Source organism: Rutidosis leptorrhynchoides, chromosome 5 (assembly GCF_046630445.1).
Source record: "Rutidosis leptorrhynchoides isolate AG116_Rl617_1_P2 chromosome 5, CSIRO_AGI_Rlap_v1, whole genome shotgun sequence".
Taxonomy (NCBI): Eukaryota; Viridiplantae; Streptophyta; class Magnoliopsida; order Asterales; family Asteraceae; genus Rutidosis; species Rutidosis leptorrhynchoides.
In genome coordinates, this window is record NC_092337.1 from 192,228,286 (window position 1) to 192,243,969 (window position 15,684).

General features: G+C 33.0%; 1 non-coding gene across 1 annotated transcript; it reads right to left on the minus strand.

Moving 5' to 3' along the window:
- Positions 1–6,773: 6,773 nt before the first annotated feature.
- LOC139851036 (small nucleolar RNA R71) lies at positions 6,774–6,880 on the minus strand. Its single transcript, XR_011760400.1, has one exon. It is a non-coding gene; the product is annotated as a small nucleolar RNA R71 (small nucleolar RNA).
- Positions 6,881–15,684: the final 8,804 nt, after the last annotated feature.

Below are 15,684 nucleotides of genomic sequence, written 5' to 3' on the forward strand. Positions count from 1 at the left end.
TAATTTATATATATATATACACATCAAGTATTATTATTCTAGAAACCATTTTCTTAAAATTCAAGTGTTGCGTATTTAATCAACGATATAATCGCTAAGATCAAATACTAATAAGGTGTCAGTAAGCTTGTTATTGGGTATGACCCGACTTGGATCAAAACATATTAGCCACGTTAATTTAACATGTCTCTCGGGCATACGAAATACCTTCAATCTTTAGTACTATATATATAGATATTCTATGTAGTTAGAATATCATCTAATATTCGAAAAATCTTTTCATATCGAAAAATCCTTTGCTAAATCGTACGAAATGGAACTCGTCACTAGTTCAAGTTCTTCGGAACCCGATAGCTATTCCGACATGGATGTTCACCTAAGCTCCAGAAACAGCATCACCAGAATGAATCAATCAATTAGTCATCCCCAATTCATCTGATGGGTTCGCAGCCTCCTTAATCATTAGAGACAAAAAGAAGGTGATCCCTTTCATCCACCACATTTCCCTCTTGGTGAAGAACCTGAAGCACTTACCGGTGAACATATCCGAAACACTATTTTCTTCTCATTTTCAGAGTATCTCCTCATGATTATATACTATCTCAAATCCTAGATCTTATTCATCCGCTCGTCCGAACCGACAATCATCCCTATGTAATAGAAGAAGTAAACGAGCTTCGCGCTCGAGTAGTGGCTCTGGAGAATTTGGTACCAAGGTTACAAGCACAGTAGCAACACCGGCATCAACAGTACCATCATCAACACCAACAGTATCATTACCACCACCACCAACAACGTCCGCATTCTACACCTCAACATCACAACCTGTACCTTGAGCATCAACGTCATACCCACCATAGATACCAAGGAGTACCAACAACAAATAATCGATGAAGTATTGATTCATAACTTCATTGGAGAAACATCTTGTGGTGATTATGTAATCTCTAAAGTCATAGAGATTACTTATTCTAGCTCAAACCGAAAAGCAAATGAGATTAATATCATATTAACTCATTAAATCTGTATTACATCTGAAGAAAATATATATATGTAAGTATATTTTTATAAAGATTGTAATTAAAAATTCTTTTGTACAAACTGTTAATGGTGAAAATATTTTAACGGGTAGGTAATACCCGAGGAATATTTTGATTTCACATTAATAAGTTACAATGTACATTTGATAATGCTAAAAACAAACATATATTTCATAGCATTATCCCTCAAGAAACACAAGCTTTTAGTTGCAATTGTTCTATTTACAAGTGATATTCGTTTAAAGAATAAAAGGTGAAGACAAAAGACAGATTCGACGAATTGAAGACGCAAACGACCAAAAAGCTCAAAAGTACAAAGTACAATCAAAGAGGTTCCAATTATTGATAAGAAACGTCTCAAAATTACAAGAGTACAAGACGCGAAACGCAAAGTACAAGATATTAAATTATACGCAAGGACGTTCGAAAAACCGGAACCGGGACCAAAGTCAACTCTCAACGCTCGATGCAACGGACTAAAAATTACAAGTCAACTATTCACATGAATATAATATAATATATAATTAATTCTTAAAATTAATAAATATTATATTATATAATAAAAACCGTCGGCAGAAAAAACAAAGACATGTGAGCTGAATTCCAGGGCCATGCGATCGCATTGCCTGGAAGGCAAAAAGCGATGCGATCGCATGGCAGTAGGTAGCAGCTGACATGCCTATAAATTTTGAGCTTTGGTGCATCATATATCATATATCCATCTCTCTATCTATACGTAAATATATTTATATTTATATTATAATTTTAATTTTAATTTTAAATTCTAATAATAAGGGTATGTTAGCGAATGTTGTAAGGGTGTAAGTCGAAATTCTGTCCGTGTAACGCTACGCTATTTTTAATCACTGTAAGTTATGGTTAATATTATTTTTAAATTAATGTCTCGTAGCTAAGTTATTATTATGCTTATTTAAGACGAAGTAATCATGATGTTGGGCTAAAATATTTAAAATTGGGTAATTGGGCTTTGTACCATAATTGGGGTTTGGATAAAAGAACAACACTTGTGGAAATTAGACTATGGGCTATTAATGGGTTTTATATTAACTAAACGATACCTCGTTAAATTAATATATAGACTTATAATTTGACGTATTTATATATAACCACATACGCTTTACTGGGTACGGTGGGCGGGATATCTATAAATACCAATAATTGTTCATTTTACCGGACACGGAACTGGATTAATAGTTAATAGACTTGTTGAAATAGGGGTGGATTACATTCAAGGGTAATTGGTGTAATTGTTAACAAAGTACTAAAACCTTGGTTTACACGCAGTCGATAACTTGGTGTATTCATTAAACAAAGTATTAAGACCTTGTTACAATTCGAATCCCCAATTAGTTGGAATATTTGACTTCGGGAATAAGAATAATTTGACGAAGGCTTTCGCACTTTATATTTATGACTGATGGACTATTATGGACAAATCCGTATGGACATATCGAATAATCCAGGACAAAGGACAATTAACCCATGGGAATAAACTAAAAACAACACGTCAAAAATCATGATTACGGAAGTTTAAATAAGCATAATTCCTTTATTTTCATATTTAATTGCACTTCTAAACCACATCGTTACTACCATTGTTTATACCGCCGTATAGAAATCACTGATTTACAAAGTGTGAAGAATAAAGAAGTGATTCTAGTATATTTCAAGACTATATTGCTTGAGGACTAGCAACGCTCAAGTGTGGGAATATTTGATAATGCTAAAAACGAACATATATTTCATAGCATTATCCCTCAAGAAAGACAAGCTTTTAGTTGCAATTATTCTATTTACAAGTGATATTTGTTTAAAGAATAAAAGGTGAAGACAAAAGACAGATTCGACGAATTGAAGACGCAAACGACCAAAAAGCTCAAAAGTACAAAGTACAATCAAAGAGGTTCCAATTATTGATAAGAAACGTCTCAAAATTACAAGAGTACAAGACGCGAAACGCAAAGTACAAGATATTAAATTATACGCAAGGATGTTCGAAAAACCGGAACCGGGACCAAAGTCAACTCTCAACGCTCAATGCAACGGACTAAAAATTACAAGTCAACTATGCACATAAATATAATATAATATATAATTAATTCTTGAAATTAATATATATATATTATATTATATAATAAAAATCGTCGGCAGAAAAAACAAAGACATGTGAGCTGAATTCCAGGGCCATGCGATCGCATGGCCTGGAAGGCAAAAAGCCATGCGATGGCATGGCAGTAGGTAGCAGCTGACATGCCTATAAATTTCGAGCTTTGGTGTATCATATATCATATATCCATCTCTCTATCTATACGTAAATATATTTATATTTATATTAAATTTTAATTTTAATTTTATATTCTAATAATAAGGGTATGTTAGCGAATGTTGTAAGGGTGTAAGTCGAAATTATGTCCGTGTAACGCTACACTATTTTTAATCACTGTAAGTTATGGTTAATGTTATTTTTAAATTAATGTCTCGTAGCTAAGTTATTATTATGCTTATTTAAGACGAAGTAATCATGATGTTGGGCTAAAATATTTAAAATTGGGTAATTGGGCTTTGTACCATAATTGGGGTTTGGATAAAAGAACGACACTTGTGGAAATTAGACTATGGGCTATTAATGGGTTTTATATTAACTAAACGATACCTCGTTAAATTAATATATAGACTTATAATTTGACGTATTTATATATAACCACATACGCTTGACTGGGTACGGTGGACGGGATATCTATAAATACCAATAATTGGTCATTTTACCGGACACGGAACTGGATTAATAGTTAATAGACTTGTTGAAATAGGGGTGGATTACATTCAAGGGTAATTGGTGTAATTGTTAACAAAGTATTAAAACCTTGGTTTACACGCAGTCGATAACCTGGTGTATTCATTAAACAAAGTATTAAGACCTTGTTACAATTCGAATCCCCAATTAGTTGGAATATTTGACTTCGGGAATAAGAATAATTTGATGAAGGCTTTCGCACTTTATATTTATGACTGATGGACTATTATGGACAAATCCTTATAGACATATCGAATAATCCAGGACAAAGGACAATTTACCCATGGGAATAAACTAAAAACAACACGTCAAACATCATGATTACGGAAGTTTAAATAAGCATAATTCCTTTATTTTCATATTTAATTGCACTTCTAATTATCGCACTTTTATTTATTGTCTTTGTATTTAATTGCACTTTTAATTATCGTACTCTTTAATTATCGCAATTTTATTTTATCGCACTTTTATTTATCGCAATTTCATTATCGTTATTTACTTTACGCTTTAAATTAAGTTATATTTATTTTTAATATTTTACATTAGGTCTTAACTGCGACTAAAGTTTTAAAATCGACAAACCGGTCATTAAACGGTAAAAACCCCCTTTTATAATAATAATATCACTTATATATATATTTGTATTTTTATAAATTTAAAACTAATATAGCGTTAAGCTTGTTTAAAATTTTCCCTGTGGAACGAACCGGACTTACTAAAAACTACACTACTGTACGATTAGGTACACTGCCTATAAGTGTTGTAGCAAGGTTTAGGTATATCCCATATGTAAATAAATAATTAAAACTTGTGTAATTCGTAACGTATTTCGTAGTAAAAAATAATAGTATTTTTCGTATACACCTCGCACGACATCAAGTATTTTTGGCGCCGCTGCCGGGGACAATTCTGCTTAAACGCCGGAAGCGCAACGCTATATAAAAAAAAGATTTTTTTTAATTTTTAGTTTACTTTTATAAAAATACGTTTTTGTAAAAATACGTTTTAAATATTCAAAAATATAAAAGAAAAAACAAAAAATATAAATATTTTTAAGAGTTTGTTAAATATATAAGTTCTATAAAGTTTCTTTATCTTTATTTTCTAAAAATATAAGTTTTATTTAATTTATATAAATATATTATATATATATTTAAAACAGAAAAACAGAAAAAAAAATAATAAAAACTCTCGGCCCAGTACTGTAGCAGCCCGTAACCTGGCCCCAAACCCTAGCCCATGCGATCGCATGAGCCCGAAGGTAAAACTTCATGCGATCGCATGAAGCTATCTGACACGCCAACTGTTACCCTAAAATAGCATTAATTACGGAGTTTATTATTATTATTATTATTTAAACCCTAATTAGGTTTTTAGTTTTTAATTTAGTTTAGTTTTTAATTAATTTGTTTTAATTAGTTTAATTAGTTTTAATAAATTATAAAGTTAATAGTTTTATAAAATAAATAATATAAAAATAATATTTTTAAAAAAATTGTACTTTTTACAACTTTAAGTTTATTTTTATATTTTGTACCCTTTTAATTATTTTAGCGTAATATTTGTATTTTTTTCGCTCGTTTTTAGTTTTAATATATAGTTTTTGCCATAGTATTTTTACTTCTAGATTTTTAGGCTTTGCCGTAAAATCCCTTAAGTGCTTTTTCTTTAGACTAAGATTTAAGTGCTTTAGAATTTTGCGACGCCGTTTTTATATTTTAGTACCTTTTTAAGTTATTTCCATTTGGAATATAGTATTCTTTTTAAGCTTTAATATTTTTAGACGCAACTTTTAATTCTTAAATTTTAGTGCCTTTTAAGTTACGACGCGCTACTTTCTTATTTTTATTTTTCGACCCCTATTATTTTTCGACCTTTTTCGACGCGCTCTTTTTCTTTCTTATTTCTCGACATTCTAGTTTTAGGACTTAGATTTTTTTCTATTTCTTCTCTAAAATTTCTTTAAATTACGAAAAATTATTTTTAAGTGGTTAAATTGATAGACATCAAAATTTTCTGGTTCGTAGTAATAGTTGGATTTGTACGTGGACCGGGTTATTGGAGCCAAACAGTACTCAATTATATTGAGACCAAACGAATCCTGCCCCTCTGCTGCATCTTTTGGCTATTCGAAACGTGGGCAAAATCAGAAAATCTATTAATTGGATAATTTATATAATTTTTCTTATTTTTATAACTAATAGGATATTCAGTGAATGCACCGAGCAAAAAGTTCACCACCTTTTGTACGTTCACCACATGTAACTCGATCAAGACATCTAGCAAATATTGTCGCCGTTGATTTTTATTTAGAATCGTCATCCAGTCGACCAATTACTCCAATTCAAATTTCCGATAATCCATTTTTTGAACCCGACCTCACAATTGAGAATCCGGAGAATATTCAGGGACGATTCATAGATCCTGAACCACTAATCTTTCCTCCGGAACCACCAATCATTCAAACAGAGATTGTTGAGGAACGAACCATTAAATTAGAATCCTCTAGTGATTCAGATTCAACAAATTCAATTATGGAGAATCTGGAACCTCTAAGTATGGAAGACCGAATGAGAGCTAAACGCACTGGCCAAGGTCACGCAATTACTCAACCTGACATTAATGCGCAAGATTATGAAATCAAAGGACAAATCCTACACATGGTGACTAATCAATGCCAATTTAGTGGTGCACCTAAGGAAGATCCAAATGAACATATTCGTACATTTAATAGGATCTGCACTCTATTTAAAATCCGAGAAGTGGAGGATGAACAGATATATCTCATGTTATTTCCCTGGACTTTAAAGGGAGAAGCCAAAGATTGGTTGGAATCGTTACCTGAATGGGCGATTAATACATGGGACGTTCTAGTTGAAAAATTTCTTAAGCAGTTCTTTCCGGCATCTAAAGCCGTTAGACTTCAAGGAGAAATTTTTACGTTCACACAAAAGCCAAATGAAACTTTATATGAAGCATGGACAAGATTTGGAAAGTTATTAAGAGGATGTCCGCAACATGGTTTAGACACCTGTCAAATAGTACAAATATTCTACCAAGGATGCGACGTCACTACAAGGAAAGACATAGACATAGCATCTGGTGGTTCCATTATGAAGAAAACAGCAACTGACGCTTATAAAATTATTGATAACACTGTTTCTCACTCACATGAGCGGCACCAAGAAAAAGATATCGTTAGATCATCTAAAGCAGCTAGAGCCGATTCTAGCCATGACTTAGATTCCATTTCTGCAAAGATAGATGCTGTCGAGAGACGAATGGAAAAGATGACAAAAGATATCCACTCAATACGAATTAGTTGTGAGCAGTGTGGAGGACCACATTTGACAAAAGATTGTCTCAGTATTGAATTAACAATGGAACAAAGAGAGAGTGTTTCATACATAAACCAAAGGCCTGGAAATAATTATCAGAATAATTATCAACCGCCAAGACCGATCTACAATCAAAATCAGAATTATAACCGAAATGTTCTATATAACAACCAACAAGGTCCTATTAATCAACAAGTATCCAATAATACTTACAATCAGCAAAGACCTAATTTCAAAACAAACCACCACAAACCGATGATAAAAAGCAGAATCTAGAAGATATGATGTCCAAGCTAGTTGATTCTCAAACTCAGTTTTTCACATCTCAGAAACAAACGAATGAACAAAATGCTCAAGCATTTAGAAATCAACAAGCTTCTATTCAAAATCTGGAACAAGAAGTGAGCAACCTAGCAAGGTTGATAGGTGAAAGAAAACCGGGAAGTCTACCTAGTGATAAAAATGCTAACCCCCGGAATGAAACAGCTAAAGCCATTACCACGAGAAGTGGTATTACACTTAAACCACCTGAAATACCTGTAATTTCTGATGAAGCTATTCCTACTCCACAAGATCCACAACCTGAGCAAGATAAGGAAAAAGAACCGGTAGTTGAAAAGGTTAATGAAGATAACACAGTTAAGGCTAAGCCTTATGTTAAACCATACCAATCACCACTTCCTTACCCGAGTAAAATGAAAAAAGAGAGACTTGAAGCCGAGCAATCCAAATTCTTGGATATGTTTAAACAGATAAATGTAAATCTTCCTTTCATTGATGTGATTTCAGGAATGCCTAGATATGCTAAATTCTTGAAAGATTTGATCACAAATAGAAAGAAAATGGAAGAGCTCTCGGCTGTTACTATGAACGCTAATTGTTCTGCAGTGCTGTTGAATAAGATACCAGAAAAATTATCTGATCCAGGAAGTTTCACAATTCCATGTTTTCTGGGTAGTCTTAGTTCAATAGAAGCATTGGCAGATTTAGGTGCTAGTATAAATTTAATGCCGTATTCACTATACGCTAAACTAGACCTTGGAGAATTGAAACCAACACGAATAAGCATACAACTAGCTGATCGATCAGTAAAATATCCTAGAAGGATAATGGAGAACATGCTAGTTAAAGTTGGTACTTTAGTATTTTTAGTAGATTTTGTTATTCTAGACATGGAAGAAGATTCTCGAGTTCCTCTCATATTAGGAAGACCATTCTTAAACACGGATAAAGAAATGATAGACGTGTTTGGTAAGAAACTGACCCTAAGTATAGAGGACGAGAGTGTTACCTTTTCAGTTGATAGAGCCATGCAACAACCGCAATCTGCAGATGATACATGTTATTATATTCAAACTATAGAATCACATGCAGAATTGTTAGAAGAATTTTCAGAATTACAAGGAACAGGAGAATGTTCTTTAGGAGAAGGAACTGAACCAATTGATGAAACTGAGATGTTAGCTACACTTATGGCTAATGGATATGAACTAACAACATAAGAAATTCAAATGCTAAAAGAAGAAGACAGACATCGATACAAATCATCTATAGAAGAACCACCGACATTAGAGTTAAAGCCACTTCCAAACCATTTGGAATACGCTTATTTACATGGTGAATCTGAATTATCTGTAATAATATCGTCTTCTCTTACTGAAAATGAAAAATCTAAACTCATTTCTGTGCTAAATGCTCATAAACCAGCTATTGCATGGAAGATTCTTGATATTAAAGGAATAAGTCCTTCGTATTGCACACATAAAATCCTTATGGAAGAAGGTCATAAAACGTATGTGCAACGCCAACGAAGACTAAATCCGAATATGTAAGATGTTGTTAAGAAAGAAATAATTAAACTACTTGATGCAGGTTTAATTTATCCAATTTCTGATAGTCCATGGGTAAGCCCATGTCAATGCGTACCTAAGAAGGGTGGCATGACTGTCATCACAATTGAGAAAAATGAGCTTATTCCTACTAGGACTGTAACAGGATGGCGTGTTTGTATTGATTATAGAAAATTAAATGACGCCACTAGAAAAGATCACTTTCCCTTACCTTTCATTGATCAAATGTTGGAAAGATTAGCCGGAAATAGTTACTATTGTTTTCTTGATGGTTTTTCCGGATATTTTCAAATTCCAATAGAACCCGAGGACCAAGAGAAAACCACATTCACATGCCCTTATGGTACTTTTGCTTACAAACGCATGCCATTTGGACTTTGCAACACCCCTGCAACCTTTCAAAGGTGCATGATGGCAATTTTTCACGACATGATAGAAGAATGCATGGAAGTTTTCATGGATGAATTTTCAGTCTTCGGTGATACATTTAAATCATGTCTAGTTAATCTTGAACGAATGCTTATTAGATACGAACAATCAAATCTAGTGCTTAATTGGGAGAAATGCCATTTCATGGTTAAAGAAGGCATCGTTCTTGGTCATAAAATTTCAAAGGAAGGAATTGAAGTGGATAGAGCTAAAGTAGATGTAATTGCTAAACTTCCACATCCCACCAATGTTAGAGGAGTTAGGAGTTTTCTAGGGCATGCCGGTTTTTACCGACGTTTTATAAAAGATTTTTCTAAAATTGCCACTCCTATGAATAAACTCCTAGAAAAGGATGCTCCATTCATCTTTTTAGATGAATGCATCAAATCTTTTAATATACTTAAAGAAAAACTCACTAATACGCCAATCTTGATAACTCCAAATTGGAATCTACCGTTTGAACTTATGTGTGATGCATGTGATTTTGCAATGGGAGCCGTTTTGGGACAAAGGATTGAAAAACGATTTCAACCTATATATTATGCTAGTAAGACGTTACAAGGAGCACAAACGAATTACACAACTACTGAAAAAGAACTCCTTGCCATTGTCTTTGCTTTTGATAAATTTCGTTCATATCCAGTTCTAGCTAAAACGGTGGTCTATACCGACCATTCTGCTCTTAGATACCTATTTTCGAAACAAGATGCTAAACCACGATTAATCCGTTGGATCATACTCTTACAAGAGTTTGATATTGAAATCCGAGATAAAAAGGGAGCATAAAATCTCGCCGCTGATCATCTTTCTCGTCTTGAAAATCCTGAATTAGAAGTTCTAAATGAATCGGCCATACAAGACAACTTTCCTGATGAATATCTATTGAAGATAGATTATAGTGAAATTCCATGGTTTGCAGACTATACAAACTACTTACTATGTGGATTCTTTGAAAAAGGGTTGTCGTACCAAAAACGAAAGAAATTCTTTAGTGATATAAAACACTATATCTGGGAAGATCCACATTTGTTTAAAAGTTGTCCCGATGGAATGCCGATGTGTATTTGGAGATGAAGCTAGTCAAATTTTAAACCATTATCACACAGGACTAACAGGAGGGCATTATGGGCCTCAACTCACAGCACGAAAAGTTTATGATGCTGGATTCTATTGGCCTACAATTTTCAAAGACGCACACCTTCTTTGGAAATCCTGTGATGCTTGTCAAAGGGCCGGAAAAATAAGTCAACGTGATGAAATGCCACAAAATGTCATTCAAGTATGTGAAGTATTTGACATTTGTGGTATTGACTTTATGGGTCCATTTCCAAAATCTCATAATAATCTCTACATTCTCGTTGCCATTGATTATGTATCTAAATGGGCAGAAGCACAAGCTCTCCCAACTAACGATGCACGAGTTGTAGTCAACTTTTTAAAACGTCTTTTTGCAAGGTTCGGAACACCGAAAGCTTTAATAAGTGATCGGGGTACTCATTTTTGTAATAATCAACTTGAGAAAGTTCTCAAAAGATATGGAGTAACTCATAAAATCTCCAGCGCTTATCATCCACAAACAAGTGGACAAGTTGAAAATACCAACCGAGCTTTAAAACGTATTCTAGAGAAAACCGTAGGATCAAATCCGAAGGAATGGTCCATTAAATTAGAGGATGCACTCTGGGCTTTTAGAACAGCCTATAAAACTCCAATTGGAACCACACCTTTTAAACTCGTTTACGGAAAAGCATGTCATCTTCCAGTAGAAATTGAACACAAAGCATTTTGGGCTTTGAAGACATGTAATCTTGATTTACATGAAGCCGAATTATAAGAATTAAGACATGAAGCATATGAAAATTCCTTAATCTATAAGGAAAGAACGAAGAAATGGCATGATAAAAGAATCAGAAGTTTAAAAGAATTTAAAGAAGGAGACAGAGTTCTTCTTTTCAATTCACGATTCAAGCTATTTCCTGGAAAATTGAAATCAAGATGGTCTGGACCATTCATAGACAAAAGAGTTTTCCCATACGGAACAGTAGAGTTAATAAATTCAAATGGGATTGAATTTAAAGTTAATGGTCACAGAGTTAAACATTACGTACATGATCCGATGGAAGTTGACAATGAAGTCAATCATAATTTCACCACCCAAGAAAACCTTCAAAATGAAAACATAAATATGTTATCAACAACATATGAAAAATCAAATTTGGAATATAGGGAGGATTCAAATTTGAGTGATGAAGAAGAATTCTTATACAAACCTCCCATTCCAAGAAATAAAGAAAAATGTAAACAAGAAGTTCAAATAGAAGTGAAAGAACCAAGAAAAGAACACCCGAAAAAGGTTTACAAACCAACTTGACTTACTAAAGCAGGAGACCCGGGTGAATTTATCATTTCTTGCTTGCTTAATGATGCTGCTTTATATAATGGACTCGCAGATTTAGGAGCAAGTGCAAATATTATGCCTCTTTCCTTATACAAAAGATTAGGTATGGGTAAATTAAAACCAACCAAAATAGGTGTTCAATTATTTGACCTAACCATTAAACACCCCGTTGGAATAGCAAATAATTTACTTGTTAACGTGGGAAGTTTGACCTTTGTTGCAAACTTCATAGTGATTAATATGGAGGAAAACCTTGATATTCCTCTAATTTTAGGTCACCCATTTTTAGCAACCACCGAGGCATTCATTGATGTAAGAGAAGGTAGAATGACACTTAGGGATGGTGATACATCGATCACCTTTGTGAATCGAAAGTTTAGATCTCCACCAACCAAAACTGTTAAACCAATAAAAACCATAAGTGTGGGGAAGATGAAGAAACACTTAATGATGATCCAATCACAAAGAACCCCGTTGATGATAAGAAATTAGATGAACCCGTTTTTTAACAGTTCAATGAAGAAACTTTATAAACGGATTCACGATGCTAAGATTAAGGGAAACTTTAAGTTATGTAACCGATTAATATCCAATTTATCACCAAAAGAAAAGGCGATGTTAGTTGAATTTTTGAAAGTTACGGAGGAAATCAACAAATGGATTGAAGTAAAAGTCAAAGATATTCAAGTTGTTGATGATCCAATTGAAAATAACGTTAATCACGATTTCAACTAAGTGTGGGAAGAATCGAATCTTTTTAGGGTAATATGTATTTCTGTTAGAGTTAGATTTTCTGTTTTCGTGTAGTTCTCGAAAATGGAACCCGAATGGTCTTTCCCTAGCAGACCCTAAAGAACTAGTCTTCTCCCTCCATTCTGAATTTTTTTTTTTTTTAGGTTTTACGAGATGAAGACTTCCTGCGAACTAAACCATGGTCTAATGCTACACGCTTTGATCACTAAACGTAGTAATGACACCCTTCCAAGTGAAATAGTATCATTAATCAGAGGCAAATTGGACGGAGTAAGAAAAGAATCCAGGAACGAAAATAATAAGTTACAATTTGGTAAAGGAAAATCAAAATCCGTAGCGAAAAGGAGAGCTCGACACCTTGAAAGATATTACAAATGCAGAAAATGGTCACACGAAGGAAAATGTTCGACGAATCAGACATATTCCAATACCGAATTTGTTACTTTATGCAGAAATGGACCGTTCATATGTTTAGAAGAAAAAACGTTGAATGCTCGAGGTTACGCCTATGTAGCTATGGAAAATCAATTAGTCCGACTATATTATGAGGGGGCTAAAGCATATCACTAAGAATACTATCTCACAGGTAAGTATGTACAGTTTTTATTTTTATTTTTATTTTTAACCTTTTGATAATAAACACTAATTTGTTCGCTATAAAGTATTAAATTGGTATTCGATAAAATTAGGTATGCATGACCGAAATTATTGATATCATACAAAAATTTATTACATCACTGCGAAATTTACCGTTTATTCTTAAGGTATAAATATCTTTAATCAATCAACCCAAAATATTTCAAAAATTCATCATGAGTTAAAGTAGGTTATGAAACCGAAATTACTTTACCGAAAAGAGGGGCGTATATTTTTGATAATATTTGATTGATTAAAGTGGGATAAAAGACCAAAAAGATTTTTAATTTTATTTTTACTTTGTTTTTAAAATTAATATTAAAATAATATTGTAAACTTTTTAAATCAATATATTTAAAATTATAAATATTAAAAAAAATTAATATTTTTAATATAAGTTTGTATGTATAAAAACAAAAATATAAATTTAAGTTTGGTGTGAATTTTTAATATGAATTTTTAATTTTATGCATTTTAAATTTAAGTTTGGTGTGAATTTAAAACAAAAATTTACTTTATTTCGCTAAGTTAAAAATATGATTTTTAAAATTCGTCGTAAGTTGAAGACTAGGTCGTTGAACCGAAATTGCTTTACCCAATGGAGGGACGAGAACTTTTATTATCATTATTTTTAATCTTATTGAACTAAAGTATGCCAAAAACATATAAAAAACCCAAAAATCTTTACTTTTAAAACCGCGCTTTGAATTGACAAATTTTAAAATTTTGTCGAGGGACGGACTAGGACATCGATCCGAAACGCCCTCATCCTAAAAAGAAACAAATTTTTAAAATTTTATTAATTATATGTTTTATAAGTTTTAAGGTTTTTATATAAAAAAAAATCACTGTACCCGGGACCCCATGCGATCGCATGGGTTTTGAACTCCAACTCCATGCGATCGCATGGAGCTGGAAAACATGCCAGATAGAAAAAGCAGCGAGCTGCTCTGCTCTTCACCACAATAAACACACACATACACGAAATTCTCTCAAAATCTCACCAAATTTCACCAAATTTTCACCGTAATTCGTCAAATTTTTCGCTCTAATCATGAAATTGTTCAGAAGCTTTTCAAAGAAGGTAAAAATTACACCCCTAAACTCATAAATTTTTTAGTTTTTGTGATAATTACCAATATTTTACCTAATGCACTTTTGTTAATTTCTAGTGTAATTAGTGTTAAATTGTTAGTATTTTATGCATGTATAACCGAGATTGATGCTAATTAACATGATTTGAAGCCAAAAACTTCAAAAATTTTAGAAATCTAGGGTTTGTGTTCTTGAGCAATTTGGGGCTTTTTGATATAAACAGGTTATGGCCAATTTTTGTCATGAATTATTGCTAAATTGAGTAGTGCAACTTGTTTAGGTAGTTAAATGATCCAAACATTGATCCTTAACATGATTTTTGGAAATTAAAATGGACTTTTAGGTGCAAAATTCATGAACTTGATTAATTTGATATAATTGCCATTTAAGACTTGTTTAATTGTTAGTAATGACTATTTTGACATGTTATTTGAGTTAAATGCTTATGAACTTTGTCTACATTTTCATATGTGCTTATTTGAAAAAGTATAGAATTGTAAAAATTATGAAAATGCATATAAGTTTAAGTTTGATTTAACATGTTATTGTGATTGTTTTAAATTGTTATTTTGCTAACACTAATGCATATTTGGATGCACAAATTTTGTGTTTAATGTGTTTTGCAGAGAGCCGATACTGGAGGTTCATCATCGTCATCATCTAGACGACCTGCTCCAGCTCCAGAACCAGAACCAGAGATGCAATATGAACCCGAACAAGTACCACAACAGGAACCACAACATCAGCCTGATCAACATGTACCTTATTATGATCCGCTACAGTTTGTTAATGAATACATAGTATTTTTGATGCATCCACCTATAGAATACCCAACGATTCCTGACCACATGTTGCATCCTAATCTGAGATTCGATAGACGATGGAGAGATTATCCAGTATATCAAAGTAATAAATTCAAATTAGTAACAAAAGAGGTAGAGGTGCCTAGGGTAATTGATTGGGATCCTTTGAAAAGGGTCCAACTTGCTGACCGTGTTAGGGAGCATTTGATACAAAGGTATGGAAGTTCTTCTTTTACAGATTGGGAACGATTATTCACCATTCATAGACATGTATATAAGGAATGGTGTGTAGAACTTATGAGTACTATAGCGTTAAATGTAGATGTAGATAGATTAGATGATAGAAGTTTTTTTAGGTTTATACTTGGCGGTAGTATGTACAGGATGTCCATGCTAGACATGACTAGGGCATTACAGATATATACGCCCCCTAAATTGCTACTACCCGATTGTATGAATTTGATTTATCGTGGTGAAAGGGTAGATAGGAATTTTGATGCGAACGCCGTTTGGAGGCGTATGTCTGA